Source organism: Cryptomeria japonica, chromosome 9 (genome assembly GCF_030272615.1).
Source record: "Cryptomeria japonica chromosome 9, Sugi_1.0, whole genome shotgun sequence".
In the NCBI taxonomy this organism is placed as follows: domain Eukaryota; kingdom Viridiplantae; phylum Streptophyta; class Pinopsida; order Cupressales; family Cupressaceae; genus Cryptomeria; species Cryptomeria japonica.
In genome coordinates, this window is record NC_081413.1 from 571,431,342 (window position 1) to 571,452,897 (window position 21,556).

The following is a 21,556-nucleotide window of genomic DNA, read 5'->3' on the forward strand; positions in this document are numbered from 1 at the left end:
AGGTTTTGAACTACTTTTGTGGGACTACAATTGAGAAGATATATTGCAGTGGCAACTGCTTCTCACTAAAAAGTATTTGAAAGAATTTTTGTATGCAACATGCTTCGTGCCATTTCCATAATGGTACGGTTCTTTCTTTTAGCAATACCATTCTGTTGAGGTGTATATGTAGCAGTAAGTTGTCTTTGTATGTCATTCTTAGTACAAAAATCAGCAAACTCATTTGAAGTAAACTCTCCCCCTCTATTTGTTCTAAATATATTGATAGGATACCCACTCTATTTTTCAACCATTACTTTATAAATTTTGAAGCATGCAAAGGCTTCAGATTTTTGCTTCAAAAAATAAACCCGTATGGCGAGAGTAATCATCAATGAAGGTTATAAAAGAAAGGTTCTTACCCAATGATTGCTCTTGCATGTCACCACAAATGTCAGCATGCACAAGCTCTAGAGGAGATGTGGCTCTCCAAGGTTTTCCCACTAGAAAACTATCTCAATGATGCTTGCCAAGTGCAAACCCTAAACAAACTTCTCCTTTTGCCTTGATTGGAAGAAGCCCTCGCACCATATTTTTCTTATTCAACAAAGTTAGCCCTTGAAAATTCAGATGACCATATCGTTGATGCCATAACCATGAATAATCTATGGTTGATTTGAGTGCATGCAACTTACTAGAAATCAATTTGAGAGGAAACAATCTATTCTCTGTCATATAAGTCTTTGCTACAAGATGATGATTATTAGATTTATCAAAAAAATTGCAGCAGCTATCTTCAATACAACTTTATAGTTATTTTCTACAAGTTGTCCAATACTCAAAAGACTATGTTGTAACTTCGGCAAAAAGAAAACTTGTATTATGTATATGTGTAGTGTCTCCTTGCTTAGTCTTGATTGCAAGGGTACCTTTTCCCACTACATCAACCTCCTTATCATCTCCAAATTTAACTTTACTTCTCATTGAATCATCTAATTTGACAAAGAAATCAGATTTACCTATCATGTGATTTGAGAAGTCGCTGTCCAAAAACCAGACATCCTCTTAGTCTTCTTTTGCAAAATTTGTTAGGGTTTCAAGCAGATCCGAAGCAAATATGAACTAACAATTATATGTAGATTTAAATACAAAAGATAAAGGAATAAAATAGGACACAGATAACAAAGATTTAACGTGGTTCACCCAAAATGGGTTACGTCCACCATACACAGCCGTCCAATCTTTCTTATTATCCAGCAAAAATAGTAAATCAACATTCCCCTGCCTTAAGCATCCCAGCCGCTTATAACATGCGTTTTAGGGCAACAAACAAAGTCGGCCTTTTTAGAGTTTTATTACAATGTCGGTTTTCATCAACAAAAAAAATGGCAAAAAAAAAATTTCTCGGGGGCTACCGCCCTTGAACAACAAAATTGCATGCAAATAATTTTGCATCAAAAGACTCTTCTGCATAACTAGCTCTTGGCATATTCAAGTCATATTTCTTCTTCCTACACTCAGATTCATAGTGCCCATATATTTTACAATATTTACATTGTATACTCCTTCGATCAACAGAACTTTGTCCTTTTCCTCTATTATTTCCTCTTCCTCTTCCTCTATTATTACCAAAGGATTCACCTTGAAATTTAGCAGTGTGAGAGGGACGAGATTTGGACTTTTTTTCAATATTCATAGAAGACTAGAAAGCTTGCTCAAAACTTTATGTAGAACGTTGCATATGCTCCTTATGAGATTGCAAAGAACCAATTAACTCTGCAAATTTGAAAGTAGTTAGATCTTTACTTTCTTCAATAGAAATTACTACTGGATCAAATTTAGGAGGGTCAGTGCAAGAAGATGAGTCCACTTTTTGGCCAAAAAGTGGAAGTGTTTTCCCTGTTTTTCAGATTTTGTCTCACTTGAGCTTAAATTTTGAAACACTTAGAGATTGAATCTTGGAAAAAGTCAGTAATATAAAAGATAGCTCTCTGAGTGTACTTTTCAAATATATAATTTATTTTAATACCCACATAATAAAAAATAACTTTTTGAATGGAGTTCTAAAAACTATGTTTTAAAAATGCATGTTTCAGGACCATACCATGCATGTGTACGACCCACACTTTTTGACACAATTAAAATTATTTTCTCAAACCATTTTGGGAAATGGTTTGTAACACACTGAAGATTGATGAGCATATTTTTCTGTATTTTTTTTCAAATATTTTTTTTTTAATTAATTTTTTAATGGCCGTAATTATCTTTTTAAAAATTTGACGTGTACGACCCACATAATTTGACGTAAACTTAGCATTTTTTGAATTTTTTTTTTTTAAATTGAAAAGAATTTTGTGTAGATTGATGACATATAATTTTTTTTAAAAAATTCATTAAAATAAAAAAGTTATTAAATTAAGAAAATTAGTTAATATTTCAAATTTATGAACCTGATTTAGTATAAATTAAATGAAAAATAGTTAAAATAATCAATTTTTAAATTAATTTACATATTTAGAATCTAGACAGTATAATCTGAAATGGGTTTCAATTTCGTATAAAAATTTTCTGATTAGAGGCACGTAAACTATTTCATTTCATCATATTTGTGCTTTCATTCATGGAGCTTTGAATTTGCAGGTTCATGTCTCAGGTGTGGCCATCCCAGGCCTATCCCGGGCCTAATCCCGAGGCAAGAGGCGGGTTGTGAATTCAAATTTTGCATAACGGGCCCCTGTTTTATAAACGGGGGCCCGTTTCGAAAACGGGGGCCCGTTTCATTTTTTGCCCGTTAGATTTAACAACGGGCCCCCATTTCTAAATAACCGTTACTGTTAAAAAAAAGATAGATTGCATCAATTTACGACACTATCATTGAAATCTATACTGACAAAGATTTTTTACATCATTTGGCAGTACTTTTTAATATTTTTTACACGATTTTTTGAAGAACTCAGTAAAAAGATATTAATTTTTGAAGACGAGTTTGTAAAAATGGGTTCTAAGCAATGTCAAAAGAAAAAAAAGAGGACAATGACAGTGGACGAAATTCAAGCACAAAGAGAGAAGGAGGCAAAACGCCAAAGAGATCGAAGATCACAACAACGACAATTGAATAACACTTCTAAAGCATCTAGTTCAGTGCCCGTTGTAGATGAGACCATTGAAGACATCATGATGGATGCAAGAAATGTAGAACCACACACAGGTATGACTATTGATGCAAATGTTGATGTGGATGCGAATCCTGGTATGTTTTTAAATCTCGATGACTATGATGCCAATCAAATTGCTGATTTAAATGAAGCTGGATATAAATTTCATACACCAATACGAAAAGAAATAAAAATTGAGAATATTACACCACCCTCTCTAAAAGAAAATGAATGTAATTTGTTTACTATTGATAGCAATGTGCTAGATAATCTTAATGGGTTAGTTTCTTGGAGACAAATCAGAACACATGCAAACAGATTATATAAACAATTTTTCTATAATAAAAAGTTAGGATTCCAATGTCAATTAATGCTACAATTAATAAAAATGTTAAAAATGCGTAAAGTCATGAAAAAAATAGGTATTTATGCAAAACCAAAAAGAAAAGATGAATCATATAAGCAAGTTGTATCTACTGTTGCCAGTGCCATCGATTCTATAGGAAAAACAAGTCAATCTAAAGATAAGAATGCAGCACGTAGAGTTATAACGACTGCTATAGTTGACAAAATGATTGTTAGTAAAAGAATGTTAAGTGATATAAGTGGCTATTTGAACTTACATCGTAGAACCTTGTCAAGAGCGGCCAAAAGAAGAGACACAATTGAAATTGATCCACTAAACCATTGTTGGAGTTTTAGTGGTAGACTTCAAAGGTCGGACATGAAATTAAATGATGAAACTAAACAATTAATTGCAAAATTTTGGCATGATAACACTAGAATTTCATCAAATGCTAGAGATGTTTTAAAGTTAAGGGTGGGATCAAAAATTCGTGATCCTTATCCAAAACATCTTCTTGACATGACTCAAACTGAATTCTTTAAAAAATTTAGTGATGAATCTATGTTAATGAATTTACGAATTAGTCAAAGATCATTTGAAAAATGCAAACCCTGGTATGTTAAAATCAATAAACAAAGAATATCATGTTGTTGTAAAACTCATGTCCAGTTTCGTTACTATTATGATGTTTTTTGATATATTCGTTGTATGTTGCATGGTAATGATCTTGTGCAGGATTGTGGTGTTTATGTTCCACCTGAAACTATAAAAGATTTTATTGGAAGTTTATTTTGTAAACCACCTAATGAACAATTATTTCTTTCCAGTTCATGCATTTATGGTCTTTGCAATTTATGTGGGAACTATTCTTCGATAGGTGAATGTTTGCATGAACATGTTTCATCTGAGTTTGGACAAAAAATGGTTGATGTTAGGAGATTTAAAAATATAGAATACCCTCTAAAGGATGGAAAGATGGGGAAATGTTTAGAATTGATTACAGAACAGAATAGTGTGAATGCATTTATTAGTGAGTTTAAAACTCATATTGTTCCAAAATATGTGAAACATTCCCAACATGCCCGATGGCTTGATGGATAGGTTCGCATATGCAAGAACACATTTCCAGTTGGAACAATAGTATCAGTTGTGGATTTTGCAGAAAATTATACTCTAAAACCACAAGAGGAAACTCAATCACAATACTACAACTCAGTGCAAGTGGCCATATTTGTGCACATTATATATAGACATGACCATGACAGTATAGAAGATAACAGAAAAATTTTGAGGGAGTATCATTTCTATGTTAGCGATAATCGATTACACTCTTCAGAGTTTGTCCAACATTGCTTTGAGGTATTTTATGATAATCTTAAGGAAAGAGAAATTGACATGAAACAACATATGATATGGTCAGATAACTACACTGGACAATTCAAAAATGCAAGAATGTTTTATTGGCTATGCAAAGTTCACAAGATAACCAATGTCCAACATTTATGGAGTTTTTTTGAAGCGGGACATGGTAAGGGGGAACACGATGGAGCCCGTGCCTGTATAAAAAGAGCTCTTGCTAGAGAACAATTGAAATTTTAGAAAGGCAGTGAAATTCAGAGATGCTCGTGCAGTTGTAGATTGGTGCAATTCAAAGTTGTCAAAAGGATCAACTGAAAACTCTGCAATTCGACATTTCTTCTGGTTGATAGAGGAAGATAGTATTCCTATTCAGCATGATTGTAATACCATCATTGGATCAGCTAAATGGCATTCGTTTAAGAGTTCTAATTCAAACACATGGACTATATTCACAAGGCAACTTGCTTGCTTTTGTCAATTTTGTGTTTCCGAAGATTGGGAATTTTGTGAGAATAAAGAATGGGTTGAAGAATGGCAACAAAGATCATTGACACCCATAGATGCAAATGATCTGCATGAAAGAACTGATGAAGATATGGATCAAATGTTTGCATCAAATGACTATGATCGCATTTCAGATCTTATACAACAAGGTAAAATTATTTTTGAAATTTGTTTTGATTTATTAAATAGTACATAAATTTATGAAATCTTACAGTGTATATTTTTGTTTTTATTTCTCATTAAATATTAAAATAAAATTGTTTTGTGCACAGGACATGTCTATGATGTTGTTGCACCAGAGGACAATGAAGAGGGGACAGAGTATTGGTTGGCTCGATGTGTAGAGCCAAAACATAAGCTAACTACTCCTCGAGTAGATGATGATGGTTATGACTATCCAACAGGATCTGTGGTTGTTGTTGGCACTTGGCTACGCAAATATCTAACAAGAAAGAATGGATTGCCCGCATTTGAAGATTATGAATTAGAGAAGAAGATTATACATTACTCGCATTTGGTAGTGGCAACTAATATAAAATTGGATAGATATCGTGGCAGGCCTGCTAATAAACAATTATGGACTCTCTCTATGGAAGAGCACGAGACAATTATAGATGCTTTACAAAAGAGAGAGGATGCAGATGGTATAACGGAATGAATCTAGTAAAATTTTGTTTCAGGTCTACCACAAGTAGAAGGCATCAATGAAAACAAAGTTATTTAAATAGACTGTTTATTTTATTTTAGATATGTCTTCTTGATTACATTTTGTGTACAATATACATAAATGAGAGACTATTGGTCAAATTTATGAATGAGATAATTATGTTTTAATCAAGTTCTATTCAATATATTTGTTAAATGATACTTTTTAATTTAGAATATGTTATAATTATAAGATATGTTTCGATACTTAGTTCATGATGTATGTACATTTAGTTTATCTAATCACAAGAACTATTTAAATGAAATTCCAAAAATAAAATTACAAGTCCACATAATGCCTATAAAGTTGTTTAAGCACAACTTCCATAAATAAAATTTCAAGTCCACATAATATATAAAGTATGCACAAAATTTCAAGTCCACATAATTTCAAGTCAATATATATGATCTAATGTGCACATACTTTCAAGTCCACATAATATCTAATGGGCACAATACACATAAAGTATGCACATAATATATATGATCTAATCCTATTATGAAACTATCCATATATATAAAGTATGTGTGTGCACGTGTAAACAAATATGTAAAGCCCGTAAAATAGTACATATCAGAGCCAAATAAACAGTAAAATTTCAAGTCCACATAATCCATATAATATCTAATCCATATATATGTCTAGATGGTAACATGATGTTCACTCCACATAATATCTAATGTACACAAAATATATAAAGTATGCACAAAATATATATGATATAATCCTATTATGCAACTATCCATATATATAAAGTATGTGCATGTGTAAACAAATGTGTAAAGTCCATAAAAAAGTACATATCAAAGCCAAATAAACAGTAAAATCTAAGTGCTATCATCAATAACATCTCGTGGTCTCTTGTCCCCGGGACGTGGTCCAGATCCACCTGTCTCATGTTGTACAATAAAAAAATAATATTAAAATATTACTTGAAATTAACTATTAAAAGAATCATTTATCAAATATAGTAGAATTCGTAAATTAAGTTACAAACTTACCATATGCTCATCAGATCCTCTAGCAGTATCTCTCTTGTCCCCGGGACGTGTTCCAGATCCACCTGTCTCATGCTGTACAATAAAAAAATAATATTAAAATATTACTTGAAATTAACTATTAAAAGAATCATTTATCAAATATAGTAGAATTCGTAAATTAAGTTACAAACTTAGCATATGCTCATCAGATCCTCTAGCAGTATCTCTCTTGTCCCCGGGACGTGGTCCAGATCCACCTGTCTCATGCTGTACAATAAAAAAATAATATTAAAATATTACTTGAAATTAACTATTAAAAGAATCATTTATCAAATATAGTAGAATTCATAAATTAAGTTACAAACTTACCATATGCTCATCAGATCCTCTAGCAGTATCTCCTCTAGCAGTATCTTGTGCAGTATCAACACCAAATGTAGTGCTAGCTAACTCCTGTACAAGGTCAAATTCAAAGTGTCCAATTAAATCTTCAATTAAGAGTCAAAATAAGATCAAATTAAGTATTACATATTAATACCTCAAAGGATGTCGATGTGCATTCAAATTGGCTCTGATCAAAATTATGAGGATAACCTATCCTAATGGTAGTGTCCACCTACATACATGCATTTAATGAAATCATATTTAGTGAACATATATATGTGTACTAAATAATTTCAAGTTAAGTTACAATATTGTAAGAGTTCATATTTAATTTAAGAATTATAAGATACATACCATAGATGGTGTCACAATAGTCAGACCCTCTTCTCGATGTGATGTAGAGGGTCCCTCATGACCTGAATCGTGGAGAAAGAAGCATTCAATGTATCAACATGAAAATTTATATAGTATACGATGATAACATATTAACTTAAAAAGATCGAGTACAATGTCTAGATAGAAATTTATACTATACCCCATAAGGTGTGCCGAGTTGTGTTCCAGTAGATGCAATATTGACTCTAATATTAGGTGTAGTCCTTATCTACATAAACAAAATTTATTTAATGAAGTATTAGATTGTATAAAAAAAGAGATGCACTTAGTTTATACCTATATTTAATGAAGTATAAAAATATTGACATGTATACATGTATATATATATATATATATATATATATACCTGGTCAAGATGAACATCCGAGCAAAGAAAATCCATATAAGATGTCATCATACTATCATCTGCTGCATCATGCTCATCTGGAACTGAAGTAGATCCTGCAGCAGTAGTAGGACCTACACACATCTCATGACAACTCGAACACATATGTGGCATCCATCGAGGAGCAGATGCCATGTGAGCAGCTTGCTCACTCAGGTTACCTGTGAGGGAAGTCAAAGCATCTAATGTCGAAATGAATGATGTATTTTGGACATCTGCAGGAATCGATGGAGCAACAAGTGGAACTATGGGTGGATCCGATAGGGGATTATTACTTCGTGCCCCTAATCTATGCTGTGGCATTCCACGACCAACACCCTAGAATGACTTAATATCAAAATAATTTGGTTTTTGGTTCATTACAAACTCACAGTATAATTTCTTCAAAAAATAAAAAGGGACCTCATAATTACGATGTGGTGGATAATCAAAAACCATCCACCATCTATCCCAAAAGTATCTAGCCATTTCTGGATGCACACACCACCTAATTGAAATTCTTTTCTGGTTAGGTTGCATTGGTTCTCTTGTTTTTGGGTTGGTAAAATATGGACATAAATGAGCTTTGGTTATTTTCAAATCAGTGATTTGCCTATAAGTTAAACCATCAGCATAAAAATCACGCAACTCTTGTCGTCGTCTATGAAATTGATCTAATTGAGAATCAACAGATCTAACTGACTCGACAACAGTTTGCATTGATTTTGCAAAGTCTACAAGATGGGGTGGCGTGACTTGCTCATTTTGGATAGCAGCAATATTTTGTTCAATCACTTGTAGGTTTTCATTAATTCATTCTCTTAAACGAATTTCATCCAACCTAGGGGGTGGTGGTGGTGGTGGAGGAGGAGGAGGGGGGGGGTGTGGTGGGGGATTTTCACCTAATAGTTCATCTATGTCAAAGACATCCATGATAACAAAGAACTCCTGCATATATAAAGATATACGTGAATTATATACAACTCTATGTCAAAGAAGAATCTATTTTACTAAATTAAAAAAAAGCATTTATAAATAGTAACATTTCTATGTTGTTGAATGAGATACACATGAAATATATAATATAATATTGAACTTAAAAAAATATACATGTACATACTATTGAATCTTGAAATATAAAATTTGCGCACAAAACTTAATAAAAACTTTCAATGAAACATCATAAATCTATCATATATTCAATTTAATAAATTCATTTCTTGTAAAATGCATCAACTATTAAAATCAATATAAAATATTTCATACATAAGATCAATAAAGAAGTGAGAAATAAGATGATCCTCCTTCTAGTGTAAGAATATATAGCATGGAAACAATATTACTAAGACAACATAATATTTTGTTAACTTTAACTTAAAGTTATTTTGAAAAATGCACATGTGTGTTTGGATGCTCCATATTTCTAGTGTTTTAGTGTACATGATAATTTATTAGAATTCAATTACATAGTTTTGAGATAATTGCCATCAATTCATATTACATTGATTAGTCTTCAGACAATCTTAAAAAAAAACTAATCTCCCATGACTATAAATGACATACTTAAAACATATTATATTCTAAGTGGTTGTCATGTAAAGACAAAACATCAAAACTTTTGAAGAGTTAAGCATATTTCACCATTAAATTTCTCCCATAATCAAATCTACACAAGATTATAATTTACAAAACCTTCAAAAAATATTATTTTCTATAAATCATTTATTATAAAACTCCGCAATCATTTGTTTTCATATATAATCTTTCTATAAAATTTAAGATATCAATTCATACACAAATTCTCTTACAAAGTTGAATAAGAAATGAAACTCTTACATAAAAATCAACACAACATGCCAACAATTAAAAACAAAATTAACCTTGCAATATTTACTTTTAAAATAATCAATTTCAACAATATTTTACACATGCATTTATAATTATCAACTAGAATATTATTTTGACTAACATTCCAAATAAAATTCCTAACATACTATATGATCCTCATTCCTAAATTCCACTATCATACTTGCAAGCACTTAATTATTAAGTCAATGAACAAACTACAACTCAATGAAGCTAAAAAAGTGATGCAAGCCTATTTTTAAATATCCCAATTCCTTTCGCTGACCTAATACTTTTAGTGGCAACCATTTTAAAATTTCGTATTAATCAAAGAGAATATTTTAGGGAAAAAATGCAGTGTTGGCACTTTATGAAAATAAAGGTTTTTAAGACTCTAGAGACTTGTTCATCACAATATTTTATTGTTTAATATGCAAAATTTTGAAAGATTTTGATATGTACAGACAAATTAAATTTTTCATATAATTAGAGGTGAAATCAATTTTGAATTCTACCTCAATGATTGAGGGGATCTTACAATTTTGACTTTAAATATAGCTTCATTTAAACTCTTTCATAAATAAACTAAAATAGAAGCTATAAAGAATTGCTAAATTCTAGCAATATATGTGTATGCAAGCAAGCATAAAAAATCAATAAAGGACTTAAACTATGAATTTCAAACCATTATGCTATGCATAAGTACCACCTTTAGATCGAGTTAAAGGATAATGTATAAAAGATGAAAGACAATAGTATCTCAGAAAGAAAACTCTTGTTGTAGCTAAAGGTTGATGGCTTCAAGATGGATTTGTGACCAAGATAGGATGTAAGGTGCTTAAATTGGCAACATAACATTGCATTACAAGAGTTCTTGAAAATAGCTCATATAATGATTTATTTATAGTCATGAAGGATAGAGGATTAAAGACTAAGATTGTTTTGAGAGATCAATGGAGTAGATTGATTGAAAGGATTGTGTGCACTAGAAGCTTCCAAGTGGCAATTTATGTTTGGTGCACATGAGGAGTTCATGATCCAAGAAATTTTTGAGGAAAAGGTCTTCTTAGGGGCATATACACCAAGATGTTGTAAAAAAAGGTAGCCAAATGACCAAAAAAAGATAAACACGAGTCCGTTATTGGGAAATTCATTTAACGCATTTGAGGTCTTTTTTGTAGTGATTTTTTCTTACACTATCCTAGGCTTGTTTACACTATCGTAGGTTCATTAGGACTATCCTAGGTTCATTAGGATTGTCCCAAGTTCATTATGGCTTTCTTAGGCTCATTAGGACTTTCTTAGGTTCATTAAGACTGCCCTACATTCATTAGGATCATTTGAAGCTCATTGGGACTATCATATGTTCATTGTGATTGTCCTAGGTTCATTAATTTAATTTGTGTGTTCATTAGGACTATCTCACGTTCTCAAATAGCTTCAACGAATATCTTAAATTAACTATTTTAAAAAAAAATAGCTCCTTAAAAATTTTAAATTATATACAATCGAATATGATTTCAACTTCAAACCTTGTGCACCTTTTAAAACCAAAAGATGTTGTTAAAACCATTCTTCTAATATTAGCTTAATCATAACATAATCTAATAAATCTTCCTCAAAATATCTACCAACTTCAAATCATATATCAAATCTTTTATAATATAAATTACATTCTAGATATACCAATATACTTCTAAAGATATTCAAAATACTTCTTGGGAATTATATTTTTCAAATCTTTCGGATGTATATATAATTAGCACCCCATTTAGAAAACTCATTATCAATCAACATTATAAATCAAGAATATTTTTTATTTTGTATTAATGAATTTATATATTTGGCATATTAGCTTCCTTTATGAACCTATGTAAACCAAACTCCAATTTTAGTAACTTATCTAGCTTTGCTCTAAAATTGTGTCCATAATTGATCCTTTTATACCATCACATGACATAAGAGGACCATAATAGGACCTTTATGCCATGACATGGCATAAACCTAAGCCTAAACTTTCATATCTAAAATTTGAAGAGTAATGTTAATTACTTTTAAGGTTATACTAATTTAGTGGTAACTTTTGTATTGCCTAATGAGGATTAAGAACAATTTAGGTACATATGTTCGGTTTTATTTCAATTTCATTTTTGAACATTTTTGTTTTTGTTTCCATTTCATTTTCAATTTTTTGTTTGTGTCGATTTCGTTTTGTTAATTATCTAGGTTTGGTTTTGGTTTCTAAATTTGTTGATTACGGTTTAGGGTTAACTGTTCAAAACTATTTTAGATCAAAATCAAGAATTTACAAATATAAAAAATAATTTATTTATATGCTACTATAAAAAAAAACTAAAATAATAAAAAAAAAACTAAATAATACATAAAAAAGAAAAGAAAAATATACAAGAAAATTATGAAATGTGAAAATAGATGACTGAATGTGTACCTAGGATAGTGGTGGAGGCTTGAAGTGGAAACCACGAGGGCCCGTTTTTGATCTCTTCTTGTCAACTCACTGTCACAGTGAAAATGAAAAACTGTCCAAAAAAATGGTAAAAATAGAATTTAAAAACGGGGGCCCGTTTTTTAAAAACGGGCCCCCATTTTGTTTATAAATGGGGGCCCGTTTTTTAATAAACGGGGGCCCATTTTATTCAGCTTCGGCACCCCGTGACCTTTCGGCTCGGGAGGCCGAACCATTAACAGGCCCCCGTTTTTTATAACGGGCCCCCATTTTTTGAAAACAGGGGCCCGTTTTGCGGAGTGCGTTTTCCAACGCGTAGACTTCCGCGAATTTGTGACTCATTAGCTTGCACATACCCAAGAGGAAGAGACCTCAAAAAAATTTCTACAATTTTCTGGTCTGATATAGTTTCTCCTTGAATCCTAAGCCGATTCACAATACTTTGAGTCCTAGTAATAAATTTATGAATGGACTCAGATTCCTTCATCCTCAATTTTTTAAATTCTCTTTGAAAAGTTTGAAGTCTTACCAATTTGATTTTGTCTATACCTTGGTATGCAGTTTGTAGAGCCTCCCATGCATCCTTTGGTTTTGTCGTACTGACAATTGTAGGAAAAACTGAAACATCCAAGGCAGATTGAATGGTGAAAAGAGCTTTGTTATCCTTCTTTCTATCTTCTTTCAGCTGAGTTTTTTGTTGTGATGTCCATGTATTTAATGTATTCTGATCAGCAAGTTCTTGGTATCCGCCTTCCACTCATTCCCAGAGATCTTGGGATAAAAGTAGGGTCTTCTTTTTGATACTCCAATAATCATAGTTTTCTCCAGTAAACAACGAAATCTAAAATGCTAAATATTTTCCATTAGCCATTTGGAGATAATTGTTTCTCTAACATCGCTACCTCCACAATCAAAAATCTTGCCACCTGCTCTAATACCAAATGAAAGACTATAAATTTAAAAGTTACATAAAAAACAAAGTCGATAAGAAGACAACAATGAAAATATACTAATATTGAAAACTTGAATGAATAATAGTTACAAAAGGTTATCTTTTATAGACACCAAGACTTGTCCAATGAAGATGAGGAGAAAGAATAAAACAACAAAACAATAAACTGTTTTTCCTAAAAACAAGTTTTTTTGTAGCAGTTTAGAGATCACAACTGCTATTTAATTAAAACATAAAGCTGAGAGCAAAAAAAATAGAAAGCATGATTTGCTAAACTCCAACGCATCATTCTAATCTTATCTCTAGTGTAGCGATCATGTCTTCAATTCATGCATCGTGCAACATATTGATCAAGGCACAACTAATGAAGCCCTCTGGACTTCAAAGTCTAGGGGCACATAAGGATGATAACTATTGCAAACTCTAAACTCCGAAGGTCCAAATCCCTGGACTCCATAGAGTACAAAATTTTGGTTCACCAGTTCTCGATGTTCGCAAAGGGAAGTCACAGTGAATGAAAATTCATTAATGCATTAGGTGGAGGAACTAAATGTGAAGCACTTTGGAGTCCTAGACTCTGAAGGCACAAAGAATCAAAGCCCAAAGTCTTGTGCCTCTTCGCAACCTAAGATCCGCAACAATACAAAGAGAGACCAATATGACAAAGACAAATAAGAACACGAAACGCAACAAACAAATCTTCAAGATCCAAATGATTAATGTGAAGTGTAACACCGAAACTATGAAGGCGATAACATTTTGAGAGCCCAATTAGGGCAAACAAAAGGTGCACACCATATGGGGCATCTTCACTAAAGTGGTTGCTGCTAAACTGGCTCCAAAACTACACAGTACAGATCAGTAACCTTCGTGTTATTGATTTTTGCAAAAATTATAGATCGTTGATCGTGATCAGCAGAATTAGTTGCGGCTTTGATTTTTTTCAAAAAATCAATAACACAAGATTTAACATGCAGTTTTGAAGCCAATTTAGTTGCATCCACTAAAGTTACAGGCCTCTAGTATCAACTTTATTAAAAAAGTACTGACCATCTCAAAAAAACAAAACAACCAAGCTTAAACAAAATTATTAAAATGGTTTATGAAAGCTACACATCTAAGTGGAATGTTTAATTGATCAAAGTTTCCATTTTCCTCTAATGTTACCAAAGCTCAAGGCTTTTAAAAGTGTTTTGAATAGTATTTTAGCATTGGGAATATTCTTTTTTAAATATGATGGTGGTTGTTTTAAGAAGGCTTTCAAAAAACAAAATTGATTTAATAAAAGACTTTTATGATTTCAATTCATTGTTTTTCCCTTTTTGGAAGTAGTTTATAAATTAATTAATTTTTAATGTGTGTAGGACATTCAAAAGAGAAATACAAAAGGGGAGATATTTATTGAATTTTAATTTTCTTTAAAATTTAATAAAATTTGCATTATTTTATTTATTTGAATTCATAATTAAGTACGAATTTAATTTTATACAAAAATCGTGAATTTATGATTTATAAAATAATTTTTAGTTTTATACATTTAAATAAATGAAAGTGTTTTGATTATTATTATTTTAAATGTGTAGGTGAGGATAAAATTGAAGGAGGGAGTAGAGTTAAATTGAATATCAATATAGAAGGTTGCCAAGACTAAAGCTTAAACTGGAGTCAAACCAAAGGAAAGCTTAACATCAAAAATCAGGAAGTTTTTGTCATAGAGACAAGTTTGAATGGATGACTGAAACAAATTTTGAGTTGCAAAAGGAAACTTTGTGTTTTTATGCTTCAAGAATTGATTTGTTGTTTCCAAAAAGGGAGATTTTTGGGAAATTTCTATAAAATAGAGCTAAATACTCATTGTAAGGGATTAGTCATTCTAGATTTAGACTCTTTTGGTTTATAATTTAGAAATACTTTAGAATTGGAAAATCTTTGGAACTTGACTGAAGGTCAATCTAGATCTTTTTTCATTGCATTTCTCATCTTAGTGTAGCTAGAAGCAATTTGATGTATACAAAGATCAGACATTCAGTTTGATAAATCTGTTGAATAATTGTCCTCATTCGAAGGCGAATATTTGAATTTTAATTTGACTTCTTGTTTATTTCATTTGTCTTCCATCATAAGATGTATGTTTGATGTTAATTTTATTCAATTCAACTTCTTGAATCTGGAGAGGGTCGTGTTTGCATTGCTTCAATCGGCGCATCTTTATGGTGATTATAGTTAATTTTAATGCGGCTTAGTATTTATTTCCATCGAATTTAGCTTTGTTAATATGTTGAATTGATGATTTACATGTTAATGTATGAGTGTCCCCATTTCCTCCAGATTTAGTCGATATTATTGGATTAAATGTATGTTGAATGTTCATTGTCTTCTTGCATTTCTATTTCTTTCTTGCCAAATACCTTAGTTTAGCTTTAGTTTTCCAAATTTTGTGAATAAATTAGAAACATTCAAATCAACATGCCCCTTAATAGGTACAAGTACATCAAGCCACCGAGTTACCCAACGTTGATGTGACCCGACTACAGAGACCTTGGAGTTGTCAGTCATTCGAGATTGATCACTTTTCAGGAGAGGTGGTATGTGCATTCATGTTCTACTTGTCTATTGGTGAGTGTGTAAAAACACCTATCAACAAATAGTAAATCAAACCTTATAGGTTTTATTAACAACCAGACACATCATGATTTGGATCTTAAGGGTGCTTCTTACACTTGGACTAATAGATGCTCAAGAAATGATCTTATTTAGGTAAGATTAGGTTGGGGATCTTATTTCAAAATACTAGCACTTACATTACTTTTTCCCCTTGTCTACTCTTTCTAGGATTGGTTCTAACCATTTTCCCATAAGTTTTACGATCGAGACTATCTCTAGCAAGAGAATTTTTCCTTTTAGATTCGAGAAAATGTGGACTCTCCATCCTAACTTATATTCTAAGATACATGAATGGTGGAGCATTAATGTCCATGGTTTTGCTTTTTATTCTACGGCTAAAAAGATCAGGGCTGTTAAATCTAATATCAGAAAGTGGAATAGAGAATGTTTTGGTAACATTTTCTCCTCAAAAGCGGCCTTACAACTTGATTTGAAGGATATTCAAGATAAAATTCAAAAGGAGGGGTATGTTGTTGATTATCTTTCCAAGGAGAATGGGATTCTTTCTTAGCTACATGAGGTAATCTCTAGGGAGGAAGAGTTCTAGAAACAAAGATTGAGAGCTCTATGGTTATCTTCTGGGATAGGAATACTATTTTTTTCCACGTCTATCCTAAAACGTAGAGCTTCAAATCATATTTCTCAGATTTCCAAGAATGTGTAATGTCCCTTGGAAAATAATTATTAGATCTGAGAACCCTTTTGAAACTCTTTTTTTAAAATTTGCAAACAATAAAAAAAGTATGAACTTGAAATAGAAATGAATTCTAAAAATACCCTAAACTTTAGCAAAATTTCATGGAACTAAGATATAATTGTGATAATAGATTTACATCATTAAAATACATCACTTTTGCTATCATAAATTATTGCTAACAATAAATTAGATCCGTTGCTAACAATAAATTAGATCTGTTGCAACTTCTCACATAGGAAGCAAAATGAAACCCAAACAAACATTGAACTTCACCCAACTTGCAAGAAAACTCTCCAAACTCCACATCAAAGTTTATTATGATAAAACAATACTAAATACAAAGAAATATTAGTAAACCCACATCCACAAATATTTCATAAACATTTACGACAAAAGAGCATCCAAATCCCAAACTACCACTTCAAACCCTTGCCTGCAAGCCAAAACTCTAAATTGTTGAAACTATTGAATCCTTAAGCACAATGATAATCTCTAAATGAGATTATTCTATGGTAATCCTTGACTCCCATATTAGACAACCTAGTAATCCTCTGAATCCTGCCCTCAGATCACCTCGAAACTTTCAAACATCCTATTTTATAGTCTCCTTCTCCATTGGTTTATCAACCATTGAAGAAACAAGCATAAGCTTTGATAAAATCTACAACAAGAATAATAAGAAATGAAGTCAAAATCATGTATAAATTAGAGCACTTTCAAAATCCATGTTTGGGTACCAAAATCTCACTCCCAAGGAAAGGAAACTTTCCTTTTATTCTTTAAACTTCTACAATTTCCAAAGAACTTTCCATTTCTCAAAACCGCTACAACTTCCAACAAAGTTTCCATTTCTCAAAGCTGCCAAAAAACCACTAATTTCCAAAAAGACAAGTCAAGTGAAGTTTCCCAAATGTCTATGCCAAAATGAGGGAAATATTTAAATTTAAATGTATTTGGTATTCGAATAATATTTAAATCTCAACCAAATTACAAAATTTATTAATATTTCACAAACTATCAGTTTATCTTGATTTGCTATTTTGGGACTGCTCACCTACTATTCGTAGTAGTTGTTATTTTAGAAAATTTTGAAAAAGGGACATGACAAGTCCTCCCTTCCCAAAATTGCTTATCCTCAAGCAATTGCAACAATGATTCTCTAGAATCTTGTTGCACGAAATAACCAAACATAATTTCATATAGCTTTCAAGGTGTGATCTTGGACCTATAAATTGTTGCAACTTCCTATTAAACATCCTAATAATTCCTTGAAGAGTGCATTTGTGCTCTATAATTTTGTGGAGATGAATTTCAATGTAAAACTTCTTAATCCATATTAATTGATGTCTAATAGCAATTTTTTCATCTTTTCCAACCAATAACTTGCTCTTTTCAACTCATTTCTAGAATTGAGTATGTGCACTATCACCAAGAAATCTTAAACCAAAGATCTTGCAAGATTTCTCAAAGCTATAAATCTGATATTTAAAGTGTAAACAATGGTTACAACTATAAATACATCCTTCATAATAGTAAATTCTAATCTTGCAAATATGCACCTCATTTACCTTGTAGTGGTGGAGACAATCCTTACAAGAATCAACACTAAGTACTCCAAACTATGTCTTTGCATGGAGGACGATAGATGTAGCTTTAGGATCTGATTTGGAACAAAAATGGAGCATTCAATGGCCAAAAAATGATATCATATAACAACATTCCAAACTCCACCAAAAACTAAAAATTGATTTACAATCTGCAGGCTTTTCTGATAGCAATTAATTTACTCCCTAAATCCTCCAACTAACACATATTGATCGCCCAATAAATTTTTCAAAATGTTAGTAGAAAATAGTGTGATGAAATCTTCTACTAAAAAATCAAGTGCTTTACTGATATTTGTGAGAGTTGAGAAACACAACACCACAAGGGCCCAAATGATCTCTGCAAGCTGAATAACTTGTTACAAGGAGAAGCAAGGAAGCAAAAATAGATAAAACAAATACATAGAAAATATGCTCAAAAAGATGAGAGCTCAATATTCACAAAATGTGTAATGTGATAATCCTTATAATACAATGAAAAGAATAAACCTCTAATAGGTCAAGAAACCCTAAAAAGGAAAACCTAGGCTTGCACATAATAATTAATAAAAGAATTAATTATTATGCACCTAAAGTTAGCTTAAGTGTAAAAGAGATAAAGAGAACTTAAATAATTAAACAAATATTGTTTAATTAATCAAGTAAATACCTGAATACTCTAACACCCCCCCTTAAGCTAGACTTAGGGAGAAGCTAAAACCTAGAACAGCTAATGAAAGCAAGAAAGATGGGTCCCGGCAACGCTGATCAGGTACCCAAATACAATAAAATCTTGGTAAAGTGGAGAAAAAGGAGAAAACCCTGTGGGAACAAAACTCCTCTCCAAGAAGAGATGAAAGCTCAAGAAGGACTTAAAAAGCCTCCAAACAAGAATGTTCCAAAAATATAGGAACAAGAGAAGATCAGAAGAATCTTTGTAAATTGTCTAGTCTAATTAAATAAATATTTTATTTATTTAATTACTTTAGCCTAATTCTTCTATTAGTTAAATAAATCCTTATTTATTTAATTAATTCATTTATCCTCTTCTAGCACTATTTCTCATTTAAATAAATACATTTATTTATTTAAATCATCCTTTTCCTGAATTAAATAAATATTTTATTTATTTAATTATCCCACTTCCTCTATTAATTAAATAAATCTTTATTTATTTAATTAATTCATTAGCCTTTTCTACCTATGACACATGTCATTCATCTCTTAATTCATACACTACCTACCCCTTTCATTATTTTATTATTTTCTTTCCCTACCCTCTAATCATAGCCGACCTCTTTTTACACCTTTCAATCTTATCCCTTCATTTCATATAGTGTCTTCTATATAAGGAGATGCTTCCTTCATTATCAAACCCTGACTATGCATCCTAACTACTTGATCAATTGACGACACTACGCTTTGCACTTTCATATGCGATCCTACTTGCAACCACATTTCCATTCTTTGTTGAGCTCTTGTGCACACATAAAATCTGAGAGCAAATATATCAAGCAAGATCAATGGAGATAGGAAGAATGGAGATCCAAACCCTATTGGACATGTGATGGTATAATCTTTGTGATTTCATTTGATTTGCATTGTCTTAGGTAATCTTCATATGTTATGGTGGATCTTTGTTGTTGTTAGGCTAGGGTTTTGTGGTTGAATCCATTTAGTCTTTCAATATTGTTGTTATCCATTTTCACCATATACATTTTGGCACACCCGGTGGGACTCTTGTCCCTTTTGCATTTAACATCTTTGTTGCAGATTTTGTGTTTTGAAGTTGCAAATCTGACATTTTTAACAGTATTTTGGTATTTTCGTGTCTGTGTACTTTCAGATCGCATTTTTTATTTTCTGCCACGTCTGCGACATCTAGGATCACGTCCACACCCTCGACAGTTTTATTTTTTTGCAGATTCCGAAAATCACGTCTATGTTCCATAATTGCGTATATGGGGTTTTCAGGCACGTCTATGTCCAGAAGCTCCGTCTATGTTTTGGAGCCGCGTCTATGTGTCACAGAAGCGCGTCTGCGTCCAGAAGTCGCGTTTGTGCTTATGGTAACCACGTCTGTGTGCGTTGATGTCATTTTGGGGGTTTTCATTGATTCAGTTTTTAGTCATTCAGTTTTTTTTTTAGATCTGGTTTATTTTGAGCTAACATTTTCAGATCTAGCTAACAAAATTGGTGCAGCTTGTCTTGAAAGAAAAATCGTTTTGTTGAAGGCCCCTATTTCACAAAGTCTTTTGGATCTAAAATTTACCTAACTTGTGTGCTTGCAGGAAGGGGTGATCATTTGAAACAATCCAAACTACTAACAAATCTTTGTTGCAGGACCTTGGCAAGGGTTTTTGATATTCATTGTGTGCCTTGTTTTCATAGATTAGCAAACACTTCAATTGGTGCACTAAAATTGAACCATTGTCTTTTGTGTCTTGAGCAATAGGCTCTTTTTGTTTCATCTTTAGAGGGTCTGTCTCCCCGTGTGGTCATTAGGACTACTAGTGAGGAGAGAACAACCCAAGTGGTAGCAAAAGAAAAGCCCTCTTCTTCCAAACCACTATAAATAACTGTATTCATGGTGAAAACTATGAATAACGTGTGCTGATTAGTTCATACCGACACTATGTCTCCCCATAAACCTGTTTGATCAAATTTATTTGATCATTTGTAGGGCGTAACCCCTACCCGCTGGGAGCCTTCTGTATTTACAGAGCTGAAAGTGTCGCATGTATGGCCACACGAGCGGATGCCCTTACTAGCACCTTTTTGTTTTAGAAGCCAAAATCCTTCTAGTTGTTGGGGCAGGAGGTCGAACCTCTAGTAGCGGCCCACACCCATATGGTTCTTAGTAGAGATACAAAGTTCGCCATGGGGAGTTTTCGTGGGGACTGATGCTTGGCTGCCCCGAGAAGTGAGTACCGAGGGTGGAGCCAGTGGGGTCAAGCATCTAAGTATCCGCTCTGAATAGCGTAGCCTCGGGGGTAAAACCCCATGTGGGATCAACAACTATTGTCTTGGCTAGCCATAAGAATTGTGCTTGTCTTATTTTGAACAATCAAACATTCAAGACCAAACAGCAAAACATTGTGTCTTTTGTGTCTTCAAGTGTATGCAAAACATTCTTACATCAAACAACACACTTTTCTGGGAGTCATTTTGAGTC

At 32.3% G+C, this 21,556-nt stretch overlaps 1 long non-coding RNA gene across 1 annotated transcript; it reads right to left on the minus strand.

Moving 5' to 3' along the window:
* Nucleotides 1-7,223: 7,223 nt before the first annotated feature.
* On the minus strand, nucleotides 7,224-7,612 carry LOC131858095 (uncharacterized). Its single transcript, XR_009358891.1, has 3 exons — nucleotides 7,568-7,612; nucleotides 7,399-7,482; nucleotides 7,224-7,286 (listed from the first exon to the last, which is right to left on the minus strand). It is a non-coding gene; the product is annotated as an uncharacterized LOC131858095 (long non-coding RNA).
* Between the last annotated feature and the right edge of the window lie 13,944 nt (nucleotides 7,613-21,556).